Source organism: Delphinus delphis, chromosome 9, assembly GCF_949987515.2.
Source record: "Delphinus delphis chromosome 9, mDelDel1.2, whole genome shotgun sequence".
In the NCBI taxonomy this organism is placed as follows: domain Eukaryota; kingdom Metazoa; phylum Chordata; class Mammalia; order Artiodactyla; family Delphinidae; genus Delphinus; species Delphinus delphis.
The window spans coordinates 87,850,848-87,878,744 of NC_082691.1; the positions used below are offsets into that span (position 1 = coordinate 87,850,848).

The 27,897-nt window shown below is 39.9% G+C and overlaps 1 protein-coding gene across 1 annotated transcript in view; it reads left to right on the forward strand.

Moving 5' to 3' along the window:
- Positions 1 to 27,897, forward strand: part of EXOC4 (exocyst complex component 4) — an 814,897-nt gene that overhangs the window by 181,051 nt on the left and 605,949 nt on the right. The gene's annotated exons all lie outside the window — the stretch shown is intronic.

A 27,897-nucleotide genomic window follows, 5' to 3' on the forward strand; every position in this document is an offset into this window, starting at 1 on the left:
TTACATGTGGGTTAGGGTGCAGGAGAACATGGGGGTGGTGTAGGAAGGTTGAACCACTGAACTCTGGAAATTAGAATCTTGCCTTAGGGGACTCTCTTGGCCAGTCCTCTCCATCGATTGCCATGATAGAGCTTAGGGTTCAAAAGGCTGGTGGCCAAATATTTTCTTACTGTGTTTCTGGTGGGTGAGGGGTGAGGGCAGTACACACATACACACCGTGGGGATCCACTGTTCGGCTTTTCTTCCTTTCAGATTGAGATTCCCGGGTAGAGAAATTATACTACCTTTAATAATCCTGATTAAAAGAAAGAGAAAAATCAGTTGGTAGATTTTGAGGAGAGAATCGATTTCCTTATTACAGAAAAGGATGAGAGACTTAACCACCTTGTGTTTGCAGATTATTTGCTTTCAGTCTGTGATGCTTTCAAGAGTTTGAGAAATAGGGTATTTAACTTCTCAACTTATGACTGATAGGATCTTGGTGAAAGTGCTCCAGCCTAATGGAAGTTTAAAATGCAGTACTCAGAATTGCTGGATCATACTTGACAGTGATTTGTATGTCTACGGATTATTAAACCTCTGCATAGAGAATGTCCTAATTTAAAAATTTCCAATTTTAATTCCTTGGTCTGATGTGAGGAGCAGCTATCCCTTCTGTAGTCTTGTGTAGTAGAATGTAAATTTCTCAGCCGCAGGTGAGTTTCTGGTCAGGGCCAACCAAACTGAGCTTTAGGGAGTTTCTCCCTCTGGGACTTCTCAGAGAATTACTAGCATGTCCTTCACCCTTGACTTTGTTCTTCATTGACATCTAAATGCCATTTGTTATTCCAAGCAGCCATAGCCTGTGCCACGAACTGGAGTACATACCTTGGGAAGAAGGAACTCAGAACAAATGGTGCTCACTCTGTGCTAATATTTTATATTTATTATGTAGGCACTCATACGGTTCTTCTAAAAATCCCTGAAGCTTCTGTAGGTTTGCCTAAGTATGCATAAACTTAATGTTCAGAAATTTGCTGCTGTGGAAATTATAAATCAGGAAACTGATTTAATAGTTGTGGCTTTAAGACTTGTTTAACATAACTTCCAGGTTCCTTCAGCTACATTCTACGTAAGTGTGTTTTCTTGTTACTCCACAACCATTTTATTGGTGCTTGTTGTGTATATTTAGTTCTGAATTGGGTTATACCAGGATTTAAAGTTAATTTTGATAAAATTGCTTACAGTGAATATCTTCTTAATTTTTGTGTTTTCCTCCTCTTCACTAACCAAAAGTTACCTTATGAATGTTACACAGATGTGTATATCTGAGAACCCTGACTTGATATGAGTCAAAAGCTGATTAAGGGGGATGGTAGAACTATTGATGCCTTGGAAAGTCTGAAGAGGCAGGGAAAGTATGAACCAAGACAGAGACGACTTGGGAATGGGGATTGCAGTAATTAATAATATGGATTAAGAAAAACAGTGATGAAGGAGAAAGAAAGAGTATATTGATTTAGTTGGTGCAAGGGTACTGGAACAATGGAGTCTTAGAATATTAGAGAAAGAATTGATAGAAACATGACTTTTCATGTCTTTTAATCTACTTTAACAGTGTTTTGGCCTTGGACCTAAAATAATGACCAAGTGTAAAATTTACTTTGAAATCATAATCTGAATACTTAAAATATTTCAGTCAGTATTTTTAAAGCAAATCTTCTACTTTCTATTTCAATAGGCCATTTTCCAAGTTTTGCTAAGGTAAATGATTTTATTAGATATTGAGCCCGATATGTTTTCCATAATTAAAAAAAATTTCCAGATTACAAAATTGAGGTATATTTCACATCCCGTACAATTCATCATTTTGAAGTGTAAATTCAGTAATTTTTAGTATACTTATAAGGTTGTGTATCTGTTATCGATACCTAATTTCAGAACATTGTTCATCATCCCCAAAGGGAACTTGGTCATTGGCAGTAACCCACCATTAGTAGTCATTCCCATTCTTCCTTCTCCTCAGCTTTTGTCTACTTTCCGCCTCTATGGATTCATCAATTTTGGACATTTCATATGAATGGAGTGGTATGATACGTGATCTTTTGTGGCTGACTTCTTTCACTTAGTGTCGTGTTTACAAGGTTTATGCCTGTTATATCATGTATCAACACTTCATACCTTTTGATTGCCTAATAGTAACTCGTTGTATGGTCGTTTGATTTTTCCGTTCATTGGTTGATGGACATCTAGGTTGTTTCCACTTTTTAGCTGTTATGAATAATGCTGCTGTGGACATTCGTGTACATGGTTTTGCATGAAGATATATTTACAATTTCAGTATACCTAGGACTGGAAGTTTTGGGTCATATGGCAAGTCTATTTTTAACTTTTTGAGGAACTGCCGAACTGTTTTCCAGTTGGCTGCACAATTTTATATTCCCACTATATTGGTTATGTTATTTGAAATTAATTGACATACTGTTAAAAATAAGTTTATCGGGACTTCCCTGGTGGCACAGTGGTTAATAATCCACCTGCCAATGCAGAGGACACGGGTTTGAGCCCTGGTCCGGGGAGATCCCACATGCCGTGGAGTAACTAAGCCTGTGCGCCACAGCTACTGAGCCTGCTCTCTAGAGCCTGTGAGCCACAACTACTGAGCCCGCACGCCTAGAGCCCATGCACCGCAACAGGAGAAGCCACTGCAATGAGAAGCCCACGCACCACAACGAAGAGTAGCCCCTGCTCGCTGCAACTAGAGAAAGCCTGCACGCAGCAAGGAAGACCCAACGCAGCCAAAAATAAATAAATAAATTTATTTAAAAAAAAAACAAAAACTTATCTGTGCTTTGTTTCCTGCCCTTCTGGACATCATGTTTACTGGAATGAGTTATTACCTGAAGTTTTGAAAGGTAATAGAATTTTAGGGCTCGAGGGATTCTAATGGATTCATCTTCCCACTGAAATAGAAGGTCGCTGAGGTCAGGCATTTTGCTCGCTGCTGTATCCACTCCTCTGAGGTCAGTGCTATAAAATACTAGGTGCTCAGTATATGTTTCTGAATGAATGAATCTTTTCAAATACCTCTGTGTTTTAATGAGAAAAATGGTGCTCAGAGAAGTCAGGTGACTTCCGAAAGGTCACAGTCTTAACGGCAGAGCAATGGCTAGAATACTTTCTTCGCCATGGTAAATGGTATAAATCCTGGTATCTTACCATCACAATTGTCTTGAATTCACAATTCTTCCTGAGTTTGCTGGTCCACTGCTGACCTGGTACAGCATTTTCTGACAGTTTTACAGCTTTGCTTTGGGGGTTTATTGACGTTTAGTGAGTGTTTTTTGTTCTTGTGAAGTCATTTACATGTTTGCTGCTGAGGCCAGCATTCATAAAAGGAGAGAAACATTTAAATAACTGCATTTTACCTAGGGAAGATAAATTACAGTTGCCCATCAATAAATAGATAACTTTCTTAGCTGCCAGGATTATTAGATTGTGTAAGACAATAAATTTGTCCCCTCCCTTGTGGGTCACTTGCCTTAAAACTTCACAACTAATTATCTGGAAGTGAGACAAGTTACTGCAGATTTGCAATCTATTTACTAGTATTCCTTTCTTTCTTAATCACCCTTGTGGATGGAAGAATCCATTTTATCAGTCTTTCCTCCATACTCTGCTCTTCCAGAGTAATATACGTATAAATTAAGTGTAGCTTAGCGTCCGTAAGCGTAGATTAGCCTGTACTGGAGGAAATGCTCTTGGAGCCACATTTGCATGTTAAGTGGGATTGTGTGCCCTGATGGATAGGTTTATAGACTGGACCCATAATGAAGTCGAGAAGCACTGTGCAAGGGCTGTAGGCTGTAGGTAGAAATCTAGGGCCTTTGAAAGCAAAAAATATATATTACACCTCCTTTGACAAAGCCTTTATTTTATAAGGCCTTATGGGAAACAGTTGGTTCAATTACTTTAGTTACAACTCATTCCAGGAAACAGAATATCAAGACATTATTTGAAGGTATTGAGATTAACCCCTTTTTGAAACTTTTCACAGCTGATTGATACCTGGTGTCAGGTTTAGTAGGTTATTATGAATTTTGGTCATATTTGTCCAAATCTGTGGGACATATCATAGGGAGGGTCGTAAGGCTATTAAGGGCCTAATTGTATTTCTGATCTACTACATCCCTGTACTATTCGGAGTTAAGGGTAAGAAAATATAAAAGAATTTTCCTTCTTGCTAAGGTAAGAAATAAAGGATTTCTTTTTTTTTTTTGTATTAGCATGGGGTGGTAGGCAAAAAGACCCAGGCTTTTATTTAGAAGATTTATATTCAAATTTTGGTTCTCTGGCTAACTAGTTGTGCAATCTTTAAATCACAGAACTTCACCAAGGCTAACTTCTCATTTGTAAAATGTGGATAATAATAATTCCTTACAACGTAGATTTGTATTTGTTGAGATACTCTGTGGAACACATAGTAGGCATTCAGTAGTTGTCAGTGGAATCTGAACCCGGGGTTCCTTGGATCACTTTAATAAAGTTTTGCTATATGCATACATAGGTGTACATATATACATATAGCACATGCATGCACACCCTCCTACCCCAGCTGTCTCCACCCCACATCTTGTTTCCAGTAGGATTTAACTGGTTAGGTGGTTGACAAGTTAACTCTTAAATGTATGTGGATAATCGGAGCCTTTAAAAATTATCTTCTCATGTTGTTTCCTGTAAAGACTTGTTCATAGCTGCTGTAAATCCATCAAGTGCTTTCCATTCTCTGCCAGTTCCTGTCAATACCGCCACTACTACTTAAGTTATCAAAGTTGGAAATCTTTTCTGCCTTCTCTTTGCTTTGTTTTTTTGCTGCCTAGCAGGCTATTTCTATGCAAAGTTAGTACTGCATAAAAGATAGTTGATGCTGATGTAAGGTGGACAATTTATTAGTCAACAGATTACTGAGGTGCTAATAAAGCTTTTAATCATGTCCATTTATACTCATACAATATAATCCCAATTTTAAAGTGTTTTTTTCATGTTTAGTTTTTACTTTCTAATAGTCCTCTAAATGCTAAGCTTATAAAATAAGGTCTCGTTTACCTAGATGGTGTAAGTGACAACACCTTTGTATTCCATTAACAGCAGGATACCAGGTGTGGGTAAACAAAAAAAATGTCTAGCGACCTGAATCTGAGGATATGGTAGATTGGATTATTGTTCAGCAAGTATTCATTCCCAGCCCGCTCCACCACCAAGCAGCCCTGCCTCTATGAGAGCAATATGCTTCCTGCTATCGTTGATATTGGGGTTAGACATGTGGCTTACCATGGGCAGTGCAACGTTCACAGATATACCACTAGCAAAGGCTTGAACTGTGCTTGTGCATTTGGACTAGGTCTTTTGCTGAATCCCAGATAACCAGCATATATGTGAGCAAGCTTACTAAGTTTTGAGGTGGTTTGTTACTCAGTATTATTGTGGCAGTAGCTAACAGATACAAAGAGATGCTGATTTCTTTTAAAGATTTTCTTTGGGCACTGATTTGGGAGCCTTAACTTTCCCTGTAGAATCAGAACGCTTTATTGTTTGATTGTACCTATTTTAATGCCATTTTTGTCTCTGTTCAGGATTAAAACCTCGGTTAAAAGGAATGCTGAAAATTCAGATCTAGAAGAAGGGCGCTGGTTGACCCTGGTTGTCTATGCAAACCTGTCTATACTTGGAAGCTGTTTCTAGGAAAAGATAATGGCCGGTGGCTCCTTTCTTCTTGGTATTTCCTTAGTGGTTAAAAGGGCAGTGAATACACAAAGATAGTCTCTTTAATTATGGAAAGAGCCTATTAAAATTCCATTTTGTCTTTAGAAGTAAACATATAAAGGAACCTGGAGGAGGCCTAACACCTCTTTAAAATAATGGTATTGGGCTAATTCTTTCACTGTGCCTCCAGGACCATTAGATGTCAATCCTACTGTGTAGGTTCATTTGCAAACAAAACTGATTAGAGCGGGCAGGCTATGTGCAGAAGACTTCCCTAAAGCAGAGTTTCAGACACCTGCCCATTGTTTAAACCCATTACCCTCAGCAGTACTTTTATTTATTTTCCCTCTACCTAGAAAAAAAATGGGGGGAAAAAGATTGTTTATTTCAAAGGGTATTGGAACTCATCCTTCAAAAGAGAACACTGAAAAAAAGAGAAAAAAGGATATTGTGTAAAAAGCTCAGAAGGTTTTCAGAATTTCCCTTTCTTGCCTATTATAAACATGATCTTTCCCTTTGCTCTGAGCTCCCCCCTCTGGCATTCATGGTATATTTCTCTTTCTATTATTACAAACTTCAAAGCTCCCCCACCATGTCATTTTGCAAACCCTCTAGACTGTAAGTGATGGTTCCGGCTGCTTTTATTTCCTAGAGTTTGGCTGGGGTTGTGGATTAAGGAAGGCAGAGGAACTGCCTGGAACATTTATTAACTTTTAATTCAGTGAAGAAAAAACCGGAAACCCAATGCACCATTGATGTTGCTTCAAAGATGCTTTGAGCTTGTTTAACCATTTTTTAAGGCTTGTGTGCCAGGACTGAAATGAGGTGCCTTTTCACAGACCTCAGGATTCTGCTGTCATAATAGACAGATCCATATGGCTCTTTGTTTCTGCAATTAAAGCTTTATCCTTATTCTTTTTCTGCTTAAATGGCTATCTTTGTTCTGATGAAGACTGATTCCTTTATATTGTAAGTAAACTCCTAACTACTGAATCATATTTTCTTTAAAAAGAACATTGGTAATGCCCAATTTATTTAGCACTGTTTAGGAATCTGATTTTCAGTGTAGCTTAATTTTTCGGAAAACAAAATCTCATCCCTTTAAAGCACCAAAGGTTGTATTTTAATTTTTTGTTTTTTTTTTTTTTTTTTTTTTTTTGGCGGCACACGGGCCTCTCACTGTTGTGGCCTCTCCCATTGCGGAGCACAGGCTCCGGACGCGCAGACTCAGCGGCCATGGCTCACGGGCCCAGCCGCTCCGCGGCATGTGGGATCTTCCCGGACCGGGGCACGAACCCGCGTCCCCTGCATCGGCAGGCGGACTCTCAACCACTGCGCCACCAGGGAAGCCCAACATTTTTAAACAGAAAATTTTGTATAATACATTTCTCAGATTGGGTCTGTAGGGGAGGGAAAAGTTTTCCTTTCCTTTAGGGTCCCTGGCTGGGTCTGAACATTAAACTGACAGAGACAGATTAATAGGAGAAAAACATCCAAATTTGTTTAAAATTGGTTTTATGCAATAAGGGAACCCTCATAAGGAAATGAAGACTCATAGACTTGGCAAAACCTATTTGCTTTCTAATATTAGGTTGAACAAAGAGAGGCCATTATGGAAAAATGACTCAACTATGTGAGGAGGCCAAAGGAAGATAAGAATTTTTTTTTCCCCCGGCCGCGCTGCACGGCTTATGGGATCTTATAGCCCTGACCAGGGATCAAACCCAGGCCCCAGCAGTGAAAGTGCTGAGTCCTAACCACTGGACAGCCAGGGAATTCCCGATAAGAATTATTTTAACACGGTCTGTTTGTATAGAATCCCTTGCGTCTCAACTTCTCGTCCTTCATGATAAGAATGCTACTTTGCTTCTGGTATAGAGAGGACATCTTTCATATAGGAATTTCATCTCTTTTAAGAAAAAGAAGGAAGATCCAAGTGTTTTTCTTATATTTGCTGTTATTTAAATGCCTTTGACTCAAAAGAAGTTAATATTGCCAGAGTGGCATATTTTGCTGTGACGTGCTCTGAACTCCTTCAGTCCCTTTTGTCACAAAATCCTGAACACATTGGGACTTTTCTTGATGATTGAAGGCCATGATTTTGAACCTGGTTAAGTGATGCTTTGTTTGAACTCTGCAGACCTGCCCCTTGTTGACTCTGTTGTGGTGTGTCAGTGGTCACCTTATCGCCTTTGGAGTCAGGTGCGGTGTTGCCCCCACTTTGAATCAGACCCCGACTTCCATGTCTTTCTATCTCCTTGTCTGCTTTTCATGCCATGTGTCCTTTTTTCCCTTGCTGTGTGATTGTAGGTTATCATATCTAGCTGTGTATCGTGTCTCAGACAGGCTTCTCTTGCCTTCTGAGTTGCGCAACTACTGTGGTATAAACTGCAAAGGCAGGAAGCAAGGTGGTTAGAATTGTGTGTAGAATAAGCAAACAGCACTCTCTGGCATCAAGTGGTTGAGTTCGTAACTTCGATTTTTGTAACATAGGTATGTTTTGGCTGTGGATACGTCCCTTTTTCTTTCCTATTAAGTTCTCAGTGGTCTAGGTTGCCAGATAAATTAGGTATTATTAGGCTAACAGTGGCATCACTTCACACTGGTCAGAATGGCCATCATCAAAAAATCTGCAAATAATAAATGCTGGAAAGGATGTGGTGAAAAAGGAACCCTCCTGCACTGTTGGTGGGAATGTAAATTGATACAACCACTATGGAGAACAGTATGGAGGTTCCTTAAAAAATTAAAAAATAGAACTACCATATGACCCAGCAATCCCACTACTGGATATATACCCTGAGAAAACCATAATTCAAAAAGAAACGTGTACCCCTGTGTTCATTGCAGCACTATGTACAGTAGCCGACATGGAAGCAACCTAAATGTCCATCGACAGATGAATGGATAAAGAAGATGTGGCACATATATACAATGGAATATTACTCAGCCATAAAAAGAAACAAAATTGAATTATTTGTAGTGAGGTAGATGGACCTAGAGTCTGTCATACAGAGTGAATGAAGTAAGTCAGAAAGAGAAAAATAAATACCGTATGCTAACGCATATATATGGAATCTAAAAAAAAGGTACTGATGAACCTAGTGGCAGGGCAGGAACAAAGACATAGACGTAGAGAATGCACTTGAGGATCTGGGGTGGGGGGAGGGGAAGCTGGGGCGAAGTGAGAGCAGCATCGACATATATACACTACCAAATGTAAAACAGTTAGCTAGTGGGAAGCAGCAGCATAGCACAGGGAGATCAGCTCGGTGCTTTGCAATGACCTAGAGGCATGGGATAGGGAGGCTCAAGAGGGAGGGGATATGGGGACATGTGTATGCATATGGCTGATTCACTTTGTTGTACAACAGAAACTAACACAGTATTGTGAAGCAATTGTACTCCAATAAAGATCTGTTAAAAAAATGATACTTAAAACAGGTGATATATACACATACATGCCACATTTTCCTTATCCATTCATCCATTGATGGACAGTTAGGTTGCCACGTTATTCACAATAGCCAAGGTACGGAAACTATGTCTTAATTTGTTCTTGTTGATCTTTTATTCCTAAGGGTAGGATAAGTGTTTGAATTAGCTTAAGCAGCGTGTTTTCATGTGTTGTTAAAAGGAGACAGTTTATTCTTGACACTTGTTTTAAGAGGATGGTGCTCTCATATCAGCTTGATTGTTTTTGAAATTTTTTTTTTTTTTTGCATCCATACAAACTGGATATGAACTGGTCAAACCTAGAGTGGTCTGGGCCTTCCTTGTCCTTTTAACTCTCTCAACTGGCATGTCTGTACTTGCCCATCTATCCATCCTGAGTTTGGCCTTCTGATGAGAAGATCCCGAATTTGACTCTAACTGTCCTCTTTAGGCCAGCGCTACTGTTACGCATATAAATGGTATTATTACCTTTGAGTCATTCTCCTTTACTCCTCATGTGGCATTAAGACTCATAAATGATGAAACACACTTTCCCCATAATCAAGACCAGTACCCTTTTCCTTTATCTCTTCTTTGTCTTTTTTTTTCCTGAGAGAAGGCAGTGTGGCCAATTAAAAAAATAAAAAGCCTAGTATCATTCCAACCTTATGAGATAGTCTACTGGCCTAATCCTTCTTTACTAAGGCTGTAGAGGTCAGTTTTAGCAACCTGATAAGAAGACTAGGACTGACCTGTGAAGTAAACAGCCTTTGTATGTGAGTTCAGTGGCTTTCAGTTCTGTTTAATGTGTGTAGTTATTAACGTGTATGACATGGAATGCACTGTGCTGTACACAAAAAGCGACCCCACAATGAAGTCTCCCTCCCCTTTTAATTTAGCTTGTAGGAGATGCAGCAGGTAGTTCTTCTGGCTTATGTTTATACTTGAGATCTCTTCTTTTGAATTTAGTGTCAACCTACTGAAAGCATATGCCTCTATGTAAATTTGCCTGTCTGTCCTGTCTGTAAATTGAAGATAAATTAATAAGTGGCTGGGGGTTGTGTTGGAATGTGTGTGTGAGGAGCTCCCATGAATCATTAAATTATATAATGATCATAATAAAGGTAGTTTTTAGGATTTCTGTTTATATTTGATTTCTCTTTAAACTTAGCATGTCCTCCAAATACATTAGAGGATTTCTTTTTAAAGAAAGTACTGAGAATGTTCGCTCAAATTTATGGTATCCGTTGTCCTTTTCTGGCTTTCATTTTGTGTTTCTCAGATCTACTATATTTATGTTCCTAGAGTTTTTACGTTTTTATTCTGATTATGGTTGATGATTTAATTACCCACCAGATGTTCAAGTATTTTACCTTTTTTATTATTTCATGCGTGAGAGAAAAATGAGCTATAACCTTTCTCTGTGGTACAATTTTCTGCTCAGAAGAAATGGAAAAGTTTCGTAGCATTCACTTTCTAGCTCTTTGAATGTACGCATGTTCAACTATCTGGTGGTCACTTGCTGTTTGCCGCAAACTTGGTACTAATGTTGGATAGTGATGAAGAGTGTCTCTGGCCTCAAGGAGCTCACAATCTGTATGCGAGAAAAGGTCACTGATTTTTTTTTTTTAATGCAGCAGGTTCTTATTAGTCATCAGTTTTATACACATCAGGGTATACGTGTCAATCCTAATCACCCAGTTCATCACACCAGCACCCCTACCCCCCAGCGACTTTCCCCCCTTGGTGTCCATACGTTTGTTCTCTACATCTTTGTCTCTATTTCTGCCCTGCAAACTGGTGCATCTGTACCATTTTTCTAGGTTCCACATATATGCGTTAATATACGATATTTGTTTTTCTCTTTCTGACTTCCTTCACTCTGTATGACACTCTCTAGATCCATCCACGTCTCAACAAATGACCCAATTTCGTTCCTTTTTATGGCTGAGTAATATTCCATTGTATATATGTACCACATCTTCTTTATCCATTTGTCTGTCGATGGGCATTTAGGTTGCTTCCATGACCTGGCTATTGTAAATAGTGCTGCAATGAACATTGGGGTGCATGTGTCTTTCTGAATTATGGTTTTCTCTAGGTATATGCCCAGTAGTGGGATTGCTGGATCATATGGTAATTCTATTTTTAGTTTTTTAAGGAACCTCCATACTGTTCTCCATAGTGACTGTATCAATTTACATTCCCACCAACAGTGCAAGAGGGTTCCCTTTTCTCCACACCCTCTCCAGCATTTGTTGTTTGTAGATTTTCTGATGATGCCCATTCTAACTGTTGTAAGGTGATACCTCATTGTAGTTTTGATTTGCATTTCTCTAATAATTAGTGATGTTGAGCAGCTTTTCATGTGCCTCTTGGCCATCTGTATGTTTTCTTTGGAGAAATGTCTATTTAGGTCTTCTGCCCGTTTTGGATTGGGTTGTTTGTTTCTTTAATATTGAGCTGCATGAGCTGTGTATATATTTTGAGATTAATCCTTTGTCCGTTGATTTGTTTGCAAATATTTTCTTCCATTCTGAGGACTGTCTTTTTGTCTTATTTATGGTTCCTTTGCTTTGCAAAAGCTTTGATCAAAAAATCTTGCTGTGATTTATGTGAAAGAGTGTTCTTCCTATGTATTCCTCAAAGAGTTTTATAGTGTCCGGTCTTACATTTAGGTCTCTAATCCATTTTGAGTTTTTTTTGTGTGTATGGTGTTAGGGAGTGTTCTAATTTCATTGTTTTACCTGTTGCTGTCCAGTTTTCCCAGCACCACTTATTGAAGAGACTGTCTTTTCTCCATTAGTATATCCTTCCCTCCTTTGTCGTAGATTAGTTGACCATAGGTGCGTGGGTTCATCTCTGGGCTTTCTACATTGTTCCATTAATCTATGTTTCTCTTTTTCTGCCAGTACCATATTGTCTTGATTACTGCAGCTTTGTATTATAGTCTGAAGTCAGGGAGTCTGATTCCTCCAGCTCCATTTTTTTCCCTCAAGACTGCTTTGGCTATTCGGGGTTTTTGTGTCTCCATACAAATTTTAAGATTTTTTGTTCTAGTTCCGTAAAAAATGCCATTGGTAATTTGATAGGGATTATATTGAATCTGTAGATTGCTTTGGGTAGTATAGTCATTTTCACAATATTGATTCTTCCAATCCAAGAACATGGTATATCTCTCCATCTGTTGGTATCATCTTTAATTTCTTTCATCAGTGTCTTATAGTTTTCTGCACACAGGTCTTTTGTCTCCCTAGGTAGGTTTATTCCTAGGTATTTTATTCTTTTTGTTGCAGTGGTAAATGGGAGTGTTTCCTTAATTTCTGTTTCAGATTTTTTATCATTAATGTATAGGAATGCAAGAGATCTCTGTGCATTAATTTTGTATCCTGAAACTTTAGTAAATTCATTGATTAGCTCTAGTAGTTTTCTGGTGGTATCTTTAGGATTCTCTATGTATAGTATCATGTCATTTGCAAAGAGTGACAGTTTTACTTCTTCTTTTCCAATTTGTATTCCTTTTATGTCTTTTTCTTCTCTGATTGCCATGGTTAGGACTTCCAAAACTATGTTGAATAATAGTGACAAGAGTGGACATCCTTGTCTTGTTCCTGATCTTAGAGGAAATGCTTTCAGTTTTTCAACACTGAGAATGATGTTTGCTGTGGGTTTGTCATATATGGCCTTTATTACATTGAGGTAGGTTCCCTCTCTGTCCACGTTCTGGAGAGTTTTTGTCATAAATGGGTGTTGAATTTTGTCGAAAGCCTTTTCTGTATCTATTGAGATGATCATATGGTTTTTATTCTTCAGTTTGTTAATACAGTGTATCACATTGATTGATTTGAGTATATTGAAGAATCCTTGCATCTCTGGGATAAATCCCACTTGATCATGGTGTGTGATCCTTTTAATGTGACGTTGGATTCTGTTTGCTGGTATTTTGTTGAGGATTTTTGCATCTATATTCATCAGTGATATTGGTCTGTAATTTTCTTTTTTTGTAGTGTCCTTGTCTAGTTTTGGTATTAAGGTGGTCGTGGCCTCATAGAATGAGTTGGGAGTGTTCCTTCCTCTGCAATTTTTTGGAAGAGTTTGAGAAGGATGGGTGTTAGCTCTTTTCTAAATGTTTGATAGAATTCACCTGTGAAGCCATCTGGTCCTGGACTTTTGCTTGTTGGAAGGTTTTTAATCACAGCTTGAATTTTATTACTTGTGATTGGTGTGTTCATATTTTCTATTTCTTCCCTGTTCAGTCTTGGAAGGTTCTACCTTTCTAAGAATTTGTCCATTTCTTCCAGGTTGTCCATTTTATTGGCATAGAGTTGCTTTGTATTTCTGCAGTGTCTGTTATAACTTCTCCTTTTTCATTTCTAATTTTATTGATTTGAGTCCTCTCACCTTTGTCTTGATGAGTCTGGCTAATGGTTTATCAATTTTGTTTATCTGCTCAAAGAACCAGCTTTTAGTTTTATTGATCTTTGCTATTGTTTTCTTTGTTTCTATTTCATTTATTTCTGCTCTGATCTTTATGATTTCTTTCCTTCTAACTTTGGGTTTTGTTTGTTCTTCTTTCTCTAGTTCCTTTAGGTGTAAGGTTAGATTGTTTATTTGAGATTTTTCTTGTTTCTTGAGGTAGGCTTGTATAGCTGTAAACTTCCCTCTTAGAACTGCTTTTCCTGCATTCCATAGGTTTTGGATCATTGTGTTTTCATCGTCATTTGTCTCTCAGTATTTTTTGATTTCCTCTTTGATTTCTTCAGTGATGTCTTGGTTATTTAGTAACGTATTGTTTAGCCTCCATGTGTTTGTGTATTTTACGTTTTTTCCCCTGTAATTCATTTTTAATCTCATAGCATTGTGGTCTGAAAAGATACTTGATATGATTTCAATTTTCTTAAATTTACTGAGGCTTGATTTGTGACCCAAGATGTGATCTATCCTGGAGAATGTTCTGTGCACACTTGAGAAGAAAGTGTAATCTGCTGTTTTTGGATGGAATGTCTTATAAATATCGTTTAAATCTATCTGGTCTATTGTGTCATTGAAAGCTTCTGTTTCCTTATTTATTTTCATTTTGGATGATCTGTCCATTGGTGTAAGTGAGGTGTTAAAGTCCCCCACTATTATTGTGTTACTGTCGATTTCCTCTTTTAGAGCTGTTAGCAGTTTCATTATGTATTGAAGTGCTCCTATGTTGAGTGCATATATAATTGTTATATCTTCTTCTTGGATTGATCCCTTGATCATTATATAGTGTCCTTCCTTGTCTCTTGTAACATTCTTTATTTTAAAGTCTATTTTATCTGATATGAGTATTGCTATTCCAGCTTTCTTTTGATTTCCATTTGCATGGAATATCTTTTTCTATCCCCTCACTTTCAGTCTGTATCTAGGTCTGAAGTGGGTCTCTTGTAGACAACATATAGATGGGTCTTGTTTTTGTATCCATTCAGCAAGCCTGTGTCTTTTGGTTGGAGCGTTTAATCTATTCACGTTTAAGGTAATTATCGATATGTATGTTCCTATGACCATTTTGTTAATTGTTTTGGGTTTGTTTTTGTAGGTCCTTTTCTTCTCTTGTGTTTCCCACTTAGAGAAGTTCCTTTAGCAGTTGTTGTAGAGCTGGTTTGGTGGTGGTGAATTCTCTCAGCTTTTGGTTGTCTGTAAAGCTGTTGATTTCTCCATCAAATCTGAATGAGATCCTGGCCAGGTAGAGTAATCTTGGTTGTTGGTTCTTCCCTTTCATCACTTTAAGTATATCATGCCACTCCCTTCTGGCTTGTAGTGTTTCTGCTGAGAAATCAGCTGTTAACCTTATGGGAGCTCCCTTGTATGTTATTTGTCGTTTTTCCCTTGTTGCTTTCAATAATTTTTCTTTGTCTTTAATTTCTGCCAAATTGATTACCGTGTGTCTCGGTGTGTTTCTCCTTGGGTTTATCCTGTATCGGACTCACTGCACTTCCTGGACTTGGGTGGCTATTTCCTTTCCCATATTAGGGAAGTTTTCAAATATAATTTCTTCACATATTTTCTTGGGTCTTTTCTCTCTCTCTTCTCCTTCTGGGACCTCTATAACGCAAATGTTGTTGCATTTAATGTTGTCCCAGTGGTCTCTTAGCCTGTCTTCATTTCTTTTCATTCTTTTTTCTTTATTCTTTTCTCCAATAGTGAATTCCACCATTCTGTCTTCCAGGTCACTTATCCGTTCTTTTGCCTCAGTTATTCTGCTATTGATTCATTCTAGTGTAGTTTTCATTTCAGTTATTGTATTGTTCATCTCTGTTTGTTTGTTCTGTAATTGTTGTAGGTCTTTGTTAAAGATTTCTTGCATCTTCTCTATCTTTGCCTCCATACTTTTTCCAAGGTCCTGGATCATCTTCGCTATCATTATTCTGAATTCTTTTTCTGGAAGGTGTCGTATCTCCATTTAGTTGTTTTCCTGGGGTTTTATCTTGTTCTTTCATCTGGGACATAGCCCTCTGCCTTTTCATCTTGTCTACCTTTCTGTGAATGTGGATTTTGTTCCACAGGCTGCAGGATTGTATTTCTTCTTCTGCTGTCTGCCCTCTGGTGGATGAGGCTATCTCAGAGGCTTGTGCAAGTTTCCTGATTGGAGGGACTGGTGGTGGGTAGAGCTGACTGTTTCTCTGGTGGGCAGAGCTCAGTAAAACTTTAATCTGCTTGACTGCTGATGGGTGGGGCTTGGTTCCCTCCCTGTTGGTTGTTTGGCCTGAGGCATCCCAACACTGGAGTCTACCTTGGCTCTTTGGTGGGGCTAATGACAGACTCTGGGATTGCTCTCGCCAACGTGTACTTCCCAGAACTTCTGCTGCCTGTGTTCTTGTCCCCATGGTGAACCACAGCCACCCCTGCCTCTGCAGGAGACCCTCCAACACTAGCAGGTGGGTCTGGTTCAGTCTCCCCTGGGGTCACTGCTCCTTTTCCTGGACCTCGATGCACACACTACTTGTGTGCCTTCCAAGTGTGGAGTCTTTGTTTTCCCTAGTCCTGTCGAAGTCCTGCAATCAAATCCCACTAGCCTTCAAAGTCTGATTATCTTGGAATTCCTCCTCCTGTTGCCGGACCCCCAGGTTGGGAAGCCTGATGTGGGGCTCAGAAACTTCACTCCAGTGGGTGGACTTCTGTGGTATAAGTGTCCTCCAGTCTGTGAGTTACCCATCCAGCAGTTATGGGATTTGATTTTAGTGTGATTGTGCCCCTCCTGCAGTCTCATTGTGGCTTCTCCTTTGCCTTTGGATATGGGGTATCATTTTTGGTGAGTTCCAGGGTCTTCCTTTCGATGATTGTCCAGAAACTAGCTGTGATTCTGGTGTTCTCACAAGAGGGAGTGAGAGCACGTCCTTCTACTCTGCCATCTTGGTTCAGGCCCTAAGGTCACTGATTTTACCACTCACTTTTTCTTTCTCTCTCTCTCTTTTCCTTTCCTTCCTTTCCTTTCCTTCCTTCCTTCCTTCCTTCTTTCTTTTTCCTTCCTTCCTTCCTTCCTTCCTTCCTTTCTCTCTCTCTCTCTCTCTCTTTCTCTCTCTCTTTCTCTTTCTCTCTATTTATTTTCAGTTTTTTTTTTTTTTTATTCAGTAGTCAGGACTTCCTCTGACCACAGCTGGAAAATGTTCTCTCTGATTTTTTAAAAATTAATTAATTTATTTACTTATTTATTTTGGACTGTGTTGGGTCTTCATTTCTGTGTGAGGGCTTTCTCTAGTTGTGGCATGCGGGGGCCACTCTTCATCGCAGTGCACAGGCCTCTCACTATCGCGGCCTCTCTTGTTGCAGAGCACAGGCTCCAGATGCGCAGGCTCAGTAGTTGTGGCTCATAGGCTTAGTTGCTCCGCGGCATGTGGGATCCTCCCAGACCAGGGTTCGAACCCATGTCCCCTGCATTAGCAGGCAGACTCTCAACCACTGTGCCACCAGGGAAGCCCCCTATTTTCAGTTTTATTGACGTATAATTGAAAGACAGCACTGTGTAAGTTTAAGGTGTGCAGCTTAATGGTTTCACTTACATACATTATGAAATTGTCACAGTAAATTGAGTGAACATCCATCATCTCATATAGATACAAAATTAAAAAAATAGAAAAAAATTTTTTTCCTTGTGTTGATAACTCTTACGATTTATACTCTCCTAACGACTTTCACGTATAACATAGAGCAGTGTTAATTGTATTTATCTTGTTGTACATTACATCCCTAGTACTTCTTTATCTTATATCGGGCAGTTTGTGCCTTTTGACCACCTTCATGCAGTTCCCCCTCCCCCCAACCCCCTGCCTCTGGTAACCACAAATCTGATCCCTTTTTCTATGAGTTTGTTTTTGAAGTATAATTGACCTCCAAAACTGTGTTAGTTCCTGTTACACAACATACTGATTTGATACTCCTATACATTCCAGAATGCTCACCAGGACAAGTCTAGTCCCAGTCTGTCACCATACAAGAGTTTACACGGTGACTGACTGTATTCTTTACATTTCATACCTGTGACTCATTTCCCACTAACATTTTCCATAATGTCTCTTTGTAACCATTTTAAGATTGATAGATATTTCATTATCTAATTTTTCCCCCCTTCACATCTTCTGTTTCACCATTTTTCTGTGGTATTTCCATAATGATTGTAAATGACTTCTCAAGCGTGTAAGTGAATTCCCTTAAGAGGCTTAGTTTCCCATCATCCGGGCCTACTGATTGTTATGAGTTCAGTTTTGTCAAGTGTTCCCCATCTGCTTTTTGTCAGTCGCTATTTCTGCAAAGTCTTCATTCTCTTTAATTATACAAATATGTCTTCTTCACTTTTCTTGTCAAAGACAAATTAAAAAGAATCAGTTCAGTTTCCGAGCTAGTTTAGTCTTCAATAATTCCATACCCCACTCCGTTTTTAGCAGCATTTTTCTTTTCCTCCTCTTTCCCCACCTTGATAATTTTAAAAGTTCGTCTTCCCATGTCTGGTTTATTTGAGTAGCATGAATGAATTTGCTACCTCCAACTCTCTTCCATAAGTTTTAGCTGACTGTAGCAAGATACTTTTCACTTTTCCCCATAGTTAGTTCAGATCTGTCTTTGTCTGTAGATATTTGAAGAGTCATTTGTGAAACTACATAAGGTGTTTCTTGTTCATTATTGGTTTCCCCAAGAGGAATTGTAATCCTATGTGTGTTAATTATTTAATTATCCGAATGATGCCTCATACGGTACTCCTGGCCTCTTGCGCACTGACGGAATTAATCCTTCATCCCAGGGCTACTCAGAGTTCCTGATTCTTTAATGTTTGTACATTTATATTTAAATGGTTCTTACATTAGCTTATAACTATCTTTCCCTTGTTTTTCCTCCCATCGCCCAAGTTCTGTCTCTTCTTTCTCTAAAGACCAATGTTCTTTAGATTTAAATTTTTATTTTCTGTGATGTTTTCTCCTTTCTTTCCATTGCCTCCAGTGCAGGTCATTATTTTCTCTTACACTCTGGTTCTCAAACTTACCTGAGGATCACCATGGATTGCTCCTTAAAAGTCCAGATTCCTGGGGCCCCAACCCAGAAATTCTAATTCATCTAGCCTGTGAAGAGCCTAGATATCTTCATTTTTAACAGGCATCCAGGAGGTTCTGATGGCATGGTCCTCTGACTACACTGCTGTGTACTACAGCTACCGCCTGCTAATTACCTTAAGTTCAACAGCCAGATTTTTCATCTCAGAACATTCATCCAGAAATTCACTTATAAAATACCTACTATCTGCAAGGCACTGTGCTGGGCACTCAGAATATCATAATAAGCAAAATGGACTTTGTCCTTGCTCTTGCAATGCTTATAGTATATTGAATTGTTTTCTTCCTGTCTTCCTCATCTCAAAACCTTCCCTGATTTCCTCTTGTTTACATGTAACATTGAATCAGTTCATCAATATTTTTTGCTAAGGGGCTTATAGAACATAAGAGCAATAACTGGGAATCAGGAGATTTGGATTCTAGGTTTATTTTTCCTTCTGACTGTGTGTGTGTGTCTTATGAAAGGAGGTGGATTGGCTTAGCTCACTAATGTTCATTTCAGTCAGTGTTTGAATCTGTTGTGCCCCTGTGCCTTTAAGTTCTTATAGTCAAGTTTAGAGGAAATGTACCCTGTTTCATCAGTTCTAATATGGCATCATGTATAAGACCCCTCTCAATTTGAGCAATGTTAAACTGTGAAATAATATGCATCATGCAACCAATGAGATACTGCCTATGCGTTTGTGTGTGTGTTTGTATTTATGAGGACAGTGATACTACGTGAAACTACCTTCTAACTCCTGACACATGATTAACTGGGACCAAAAAAGAAGTATCACTGGCCTGACACTCATGGATGTGTCAGGACTTATTAAAAGACAAAGTCTGTAACACAAAAGAAGCAAAGATGCAGTGGGAGTCTATCAGTCTCTCAGCCCAGTTGACTTCTCTTGTGTTTCCCCTGGGTTTGCCTCCCTATTGAGTCGTGGAGTGTGTTTAGAGAGTTCTAACTATAAAGTAATCAGGGTGACTGTAACTCTGTGGTCAAGTCTTCCATCTATCGCTCAGTTCAGACAGCACAGAGAAACCAAACCCAGGTTAACACAACGCTTCTAGCGAGTTACACCCTCTTTATTTTTTCCTTTTAATTAAATGTGTTCATTTAAAAGCATTTTTAAAAGCACGTGTAGCGACCCAATAGAATAATCACTTACTGGCCACCCTGTCCCAGCCCCACAAACGTTAACTATTTCCAGGCTAGGGTCTTGTATAGGTCACATCAACTACCTTTTCGACTTTTCAAAAAATTATCGTAGTTCCTGGAAACTGCAAGGGCCATCTTAGTCTCTTCCTGTTTTCACTGAGTCTTACTGTTCCTGGATGGCATGCTAACGGATACAGAGGAAAGTACTAGAATCAACTCTGTACTCCTATGAAGGCTCTCACTCTGTTGTTATTCTCACCTTTGACTCTACCCCTGGCTGCCCATTCACTTCCCTCTTCCTTTCAAGCACATTTAGCCTTAGCGTTAACTCCTCATGCTACATTTGGTCATCAGTATGCATCACTTGACTGTGGAGATATTTTAGTACTACTGGGAGATTCTGGTCAAAATCTTCCATTTCAAAAGTTGTAACTTTAGCAGCTAGTGGTAACTGCCGAATAAATGAGATGGGCTCCAGGTACCAGGGGAGTTAAAGGGAAGGAGAGATCACTGAGTCATTGGAAGATGCTTCAAGCTAGGAGTGGTATTATGGATGAGTAAGCAAGTAAGATCTGGGAAGCGGTACCAGAGAAAGGTAGAGGCAGGAAAGGCTGGGGAGTGTGTGGGGGAGGGACTGTACTGAATGGACTAGCACAGAGGCTGTACATGTGTGAGACATGCATGTGAGGAAATCCTGGCCAGGTAGGTTGGGGCTGAATCATGGAGGGTCTAGAAATCCCAGCTAAAAATGTTCAGTTTTACATTTTATGGTGCAAGAGTTTTTAACATCTTAATGAGGCATTTGTCACTCCCTGTAAGACCCCAGTCATTCTCTAAGGGATAGGGCTGGTGAATGGCACAGTGGGGCTCATTCTGACTAAAATCGTTAAGGCTTTGTGTGTGTGGTATGTGTGTCTGTGTAGGTATGTGAACGTATGCAAACACAGTATACATACTAATAGATATTCTTGAGATGGGAGGCCCTGAACAGCCTGGAGGAGAGTACAGCACTGCTGGCAGAGTTCTCCTTTTGTTAGTAATCTTGGAAAGCTGTGAAGTGAAATCCCAACTACCTGGTCTTCCAGATCTCTTAATTTCTAATGATCACCCTGCTGACAAGGCTTGCCATGAGCAGTGGGAAGCATTGGAGATCTTTTTTTTGGTTTTCTTTTTGTGTGTGTGTTTTGTGTGTGTGTGTTTTAAATGTTGGAATTGATATTATGAAATTATTGTGTTAGGATGTGTGCTGGATGTAGTTTTCTGATGAGTTGGAGGGGATAGCTCAAGGCCAATTGAAAAGACCCTTTTGAAAGTCTAGTATGAGACGAGGAGGGACAGAATAAGGACAGTGAGAATAGAAAGAATGGAATACAGGGAGAATTTATCCACTTAGTAAACGTGTATTGAAATTTATTATACTTCAGAGTTTTAAAGTGGAAAAAGCTGGAATCTCTGCTTCCAACAGCCCTCACTAGTGGGCAGTCAGACATGTAAATTGTGATAACATGATGCGCTTAATGATGGAACGGTGCTGAAGTGCTGTGGAAACAGGGGGATTGCTCAGTCTAGGGGGGATGGGGAAGAGACTCAAGGGGAGCTTAAAAGGAGTGATATTTGAGCTTATTTATAAGCTGAAGGAGAGAAGCTAGTAGAGAAGGAGGGGTTGGTTTATGATCGAGGAGACAGAAGAGCAAACTAAATCGAGTGAAATATGGAGGAGGTCGGGGTAAATGGAGTTTGACTACAAGGAGAAGGCATCTGGGGGACTCGAAGATTGACCATACAGGGAGGAAAGGAGTAAATTAAAGTTGACCGAGGAATCAGTTTTGTGTAACTGAAAGAATGGTGGTACTGTTTGTAATAAGAGAAGATGGATTTGTTCTAAGCCCATTTGAGTCTGAGGTGCTGACAGTCCAATAGGAAGCTTGTAGTGAAGCTTGATAAGGCAGTGAAAGATAAGGGTGAGCACCATTGATCAGAGGAGTTGGATAATGGTAATGTAATCTGTCATATCAAGTGCATGTCTGTGGGAATGGGGGGCTTGTGAGAGGGCAGGTTGCTGTGAAAGGCATGGAGTGGGTTTTAAGTTCTTCCAGAGGTGATGCATTGTCCAGGATCCCAGGCATGGAATGATTGTGGAGGCTAGACCTGGTGCGGGAATGTAAGTAGTGCTAGAAGCAGAAGGATGGCTTTCCAGGAAGTCCTGGCGGGACAGGCCCAGTGCAAGGGAAAAGATGAACAGCAGACACACCGACCTCTTGGCGGACTCTCTCCTGTGTAGTGTAGAATGCGAGCTCATCGCTGGTTTCTTTACCAGAGAGCAGCGGGGTAGCCTTGGATGGAATCAGAACTCAGACCTGTAGGGATTCCCTGGTGGCGCAGTGGTTAAGAATCCACCTGCCAGTGCAGGAGCTGCCAATGCAGTGGACACGGGTTCAAGCCCTGGTCTGGGAAGATCCCACACACCGCAAGAGCAGCTAATAAGCCCGTGCACCACAACTACTGAGCCTGCGCTCTAGAGCCCGAGTGCCACAACTGCTGAGCCCGTGAGCCACAACTACTGAAGCCCCCGCGCCTAGAGCCCGTGCTCTGCAACAAGAGAAGCCACCGCAATGAGAAGCCTGTGCACCGCAACAGAGTAGCCCCCGCTCTCTGCAGCTAGAGAAAGTCTGCGCTCAGCAATGAAGACCCAGTGCAGCCAAAAATAAATAAATTTATTAAAAAAAAAAAAAAAAAGAAATGAGGCCTATAGGTAAGGACTTGGTCTGTGAAGTGCAGTTGCCCTAGAGTCTGTTGTCACTTCATTCCAGGGATGGAAACTCAAGTACTAAAAACTTGTCTGTGTCCCTTCCCATGGTCAAGCACCAGCGTGCAGAATTCAGCAGATACTCGGATGAGTGCTTCTCTTTGCTGCTCTTCAGATGCAGCTGCCTGCCTGTGGGCTTGCCCTCTGTTGGGGGATGTCCGTGGGTGGTAACAGTGACCTTTAGGAAAAGTTTCCCTGTCTTGTTGGCTGTGATGACGGGCCAGAACCAAGCATAGTACCTAAGGGCCCTGGGGCTTCATCCCTGTCTCTCAAAATTGTATTCCCAGAAAGGTCAGCTGGAAAATGCCCCCTCAGAGTGGAAGGTGGTTAAGTGAGATGTTGTCTTCCGTGCACAGAAAGCAAACGAGCACCTGCAATAAGGATGGTGCCCAGACAACAAAAGCTTGGGGTGGAGTGTTTCCCTTATGTTGGCCATTGTGCCAGGACTGGTGACAAATGATAGACCACAGGAGCCGCGTGGTTCAGGGAATTTTGATCACGTTCTGTTCTCTTGATCCCAGGAGACTTGGGTGTACTGATATCCTGGCCAAAAAGGTATGCTGAGAACCAGGTCCACATCAGAGTGGGGTGTAGTTCACTCACTAACTGTGGTTGGCCAAGGGTTCAAGCTGAACACTGTCTTCGGGGAGAGCTAAATTACAGAGTCAAGCTGGCTGACCAGGGGACTTTTTACTCCGAAGGTGCAAGGATGATTCTGGATGAGAGCCAGTGTAATAGGCTCCAGGAGACCAGAAAAGGAAGGATCAGAGTAGAGAGTAGCAATTAGTCTGAATAAGTTTTTTGCACCAAAGTGAGTATCTTTATATAGGGGTACATGGGGGTCTCAGGTGTGAAAAAAAGAACTCTTTCAAAGAGCCTGACCATCTGTGAGTAGTTTATTCCTTTTTACTAACCTTCTGGAATCTTTCTCCTTCTATTTGTCTCTATTTAGGCATAGTTAGTTGGAGAGTCATATTTATTGAGGACTGACTTTATTCAGATAATGTTTTAGTGTTGGGACCATGGCAGTGAACAACATAGCTGTTGGGACAGAGAAGAGTTCCTTCTTCCATGGAGCTTACATCCTAGAGGGGGGTTGGAGGCAGTAAACTCATATATACATAGGTACATACGAACGATGATTTCCTTCCTGATGTGTTCCTATGAAAAAGAAGCATTAAGGAAGGGACCAATGCTGTAGGGTGTGATTTGTTCTGGAGGTGTCTTCTTCAAGCTAGGGTGGTCAGCAAGCTCTCTTTGAAGAGATGACATCTGAGTTCAGTCCTGAATGATGAGAAGGAGCCAGCCCCATTGAGACTGGGGAAAGGGAGAGGAGAGTTAGGGCTTTATTGGGCCATATTGTTTGTGGTGCCTGTGAGACGTGAGATACAGAGCTAGCAGGTGGGCATATGCTTCTGGGTGTTCAGGGAAGAGATCTGGGCTGAGAGATTGTATTTTAAAGTTATAGGACTGGGTGAGATCTATTCACACTTTCGTGGGGCTCTTTTTAATCATGTATATTTGCCTAGAGATAAACTATGTGCATATAGAATTCTTTTTTTAAATAGGACACTTTTTAAAAAAATTAGGCAGAACTTTGGGAGCACGAATATGATTTTGTATGTGCATATTTTTTTCCATATTTCTGGATTATATAGTGATTGCTAAGTTCCTTCTACCATGCACTTGATTCTAGGAGACAGCATTTCTCAAAGTTTTCAACTTCTGACAAATTGAAATTTTTCTAAACTCATTACAGAATCTACTCAGCTGTGCATATGCAGTCATAGGTTTCTGGTCTTCAGATTTATTAAGAGTCCCTGAAATCACTCTCTTAGTAAATATTATATTTGTAAAAGGATTGCTGAAACACGTGGAAAGTGCTTTACAGCTAACACACATCCGGCGTTCTGAAACTCCTTACAGTTGTGTAGAGTAAGGCTTTGGAATACAAGGTGACTTGTACAGGGCAACACAACTGAACAATTTTAAGGGCAGCCATAGAATCCATGGCCTTAATGTCTGTGCCTGGGCTCTTTCTGCTACCTCAGTGGTTCTCAGCCTTGCCTGCACATTAGAATCATCTTAAGGAGTTAAAACAAAGCAAAACCCACTATGCCCAGGCTCTGTACTGGAGGCCTGGACAGTGATTGTTTTTTAACACTAGCCAGGTGATTCTACTATGAGGCTGTCGTTGTGAGCCGCTGGCCTGTACCAACTGCCTTCCCAGGAGCTGTGTTGACATCAGATGTATTGTCTCTTTAACTCTAAGAGATTACTGAGTCAACCGGGACACTTTGTAGCGATATTGGTAAGGAAGGCCTCTCTTTTCTTTCCATTAAAGTCTCAGATAGAGCCCTTACTCTTACTCTGTTTTCAGTCTCTGTGAGTTTGAAGGCATCACACATTCTGTTTCTTTGGCGTCGGCATTCTCTCTGCAGGTACGTGAGACCAGTGAAGCTGGACCAACTCTTTTCTTCTCTCAGCCCAGTATAATCACAATCCAAGACTGTCAGTACAACTGTCTTCTCATTTAAAAGGGGACTTTGTCCAGATTTTTGGATTGAGAGATAGGCTTTTGTAATTTTTGCTCCATTCTTCGTGTTGTAAAATTCTCTCTGGTGATTTGTTTGTGTTTTGAATGGTTACTCCCAGCTTTTAAAGCAGGTTTGTCTGTGAAATGAAGATGGCTTCCTCTCTCATGTGCTCACTATTAACTAGTGACTAGATGCCAGTTTCTTGCTTGACCAGATTAGTGCTACTAACCTGGTATTAACCTGGTCGCACCAGCCAGTATACTCACTGGGCCTTATACTCGCCGTCATAAATATAGAGATTGAGATTAAACATTTAGAAATTCTTAGTGATTGGGCAAAGTAATTTTATGTCTGTTGAATAATAAAAATAAAATTGGAGCTTAGGTTTTGTTCATATTTGTCTTTCTAAAATTTTACTCTTTCTGTGTTTTGAGAAAGTATCAAAACTGATCCATCCTCACAGATAATGTCAGAAGCCATGGACTAGATCTCTGAACCCAGCAGGAACTGAGACGACTAAGGACCACCCCTACTTTTTTCACATGAATAGTGATAATATACTTGATTTGGGACTATTTCTGAGGATGTAGAGTGACAAACCGTCAAGTGGTAAACTTCAAGTTTTGGCAGTGGGAATCAGCCTACAACTCAGCCTCAACTTATAAATTTCTAAACCTGTTTCTGACACTTTATTTGCCATCTGCCCTCCTTAGGCTGCAGTTACATTTCCATATGTTTATTTATCCCTTTGAAAACACAGAGACATTCTGGTAGGTTTAATGTTGGATTTTTAACCACGAGTCAAGTACTAAAGGGGAAAAATCGTTTTCATTTTGCTTTGGTAGCTTATGTTTCCATTTTTAAGTGAGTCTGGCCAGGTCCACCCAGCATTTCATCATTTCTTGGGTTCAGATGTATTTTGACTCTGCACTATTATGTTCTAGAAGATATATCATTTTCTAAAGCATATTGAGGCATGAAAACATCAGTGTTGATCCTTTTTCACTACACATTGTTTAGGCAATCAAGGACTTTTGCTTGCTTTTCTCCCTACTAGGATATATAGATCTTACAGACGAGAAAGGAAGGTTGGTTCGCTCTCTGTGATTTCCGCAGAGTCCACCAGGACTCCCCTCCTTTCTCTTATACTGTTATTTCCTTTTGTAAGAATAAGGCATGACCATTATAGAAAATTTGGGAAATTCATAAAAATAGAAGAAGGAAAGTTAACTTTTCCATGTTCCCAGCACCTAGAAATAACTGTTCTTACATTTTAGTCATCTTACATTCTCCAAATGTTTGCTTCATTAAAAATCACAAAATTGGCTTCCCTGGTGGTGCAGTGGTTAAGAATCCGCCTGCCAATGCAGGGGACCTGAGTTCAAGCCCTGGTCCAGGAAGATTGCACATGCCATGGATTGAGGTGATTCATCTGCAAGCAACCACCAGCAACTAGGAAGTGGCAAGGAAGGATCCTCCTCCAGAACTTTCAGAAAGAGCATGGCCTACCAACACCTTGATTTCAAACTTCTGGCCTCCAGAACTGTGAGAGAATAATTACTGTTGTTTTAAGCCACCGTATTTGGGTAATTTGTTACTGCTACCCTAAGAAACTAATACACTCCCGAGAACAGTGGTGCCTTATTTTCTGAACTCTCACAGGTTATGTCTTCTGGGCTTTCTTAAACGTGAGAAAAAATTATTTTTGGCATGCACTTTTCCCTTAAAGATCTGTCGACATTGTTCCATAGTCTTCTCTGTCATGTAGTGTTGCAGAAGGTATAAAGCTATCCTGATTTTTGTTCTTTTTGTAAGTTCTTAGTTCTACCTATTTTTTATTTTTTATTTGCCTCACAAATTAGGTCTATCTAGAAAAAGGTCATTTCATTGCTCACCCTCCCCCAAATGTGGTAAACTCTTGTTTTACTCATGGTATTTTTTTCCCCCAAAACAAGAAAATATACTTCAGGGTGTGTGTGCGTGTGTGTGTGAGTGTGCGTGTACACATATATCTTTTTAAAAAAATGTTTCTAAATTCATGGATTAAAACTGTGTTCTCGAATCTCCATATCATCTGTTCTGAACCTTTTCCACCTTTGTTGTTGTTTTCCCCTCTACATCTGGAAGTACTTCTCAAGTTTGTTTTTTGTACCTCTGATTGTACTTGATGGAATATCACTGATTACCTTTGTCCTTTTATTATAGCTCTCGCTTCTGCTATGATGTTTTATTTTCTTTGTAGTTTTTCTCATCTTTCCTTTGTTTTTATTTTATCCTGGTGTCTTTTCAGCCTTTTTTCTCTTTAATGATTTCTTTTACTATTGCAAGAGGCCATGTGTTCTTCTTACATGCTACTTGAAGATGCCAGAAGTTATTGAAACTTTCTTGTTTCTAGTTTCTTGAACTGTATCTCTTCCTCACTTTTTCTTTTTCCTGTTTACTCATTCTCAAATGAGAGGAAGTTCCTCTAGACCCAATTTTTGCTGACTGTTCCAATATGAAGAATCTGCTTCTTAACCTATTACTAAAACGTGTGGGTACTAATGAAATCATTTTCTGAGTTTTATTGCTAGAAGTCAGTTTCATGTTTATGTCTGCCAACTCAGTTCCTAGTTTTCATATAATGCAAATCTGTTTCCTTGAGATGGAATCTTCATCCTCCAT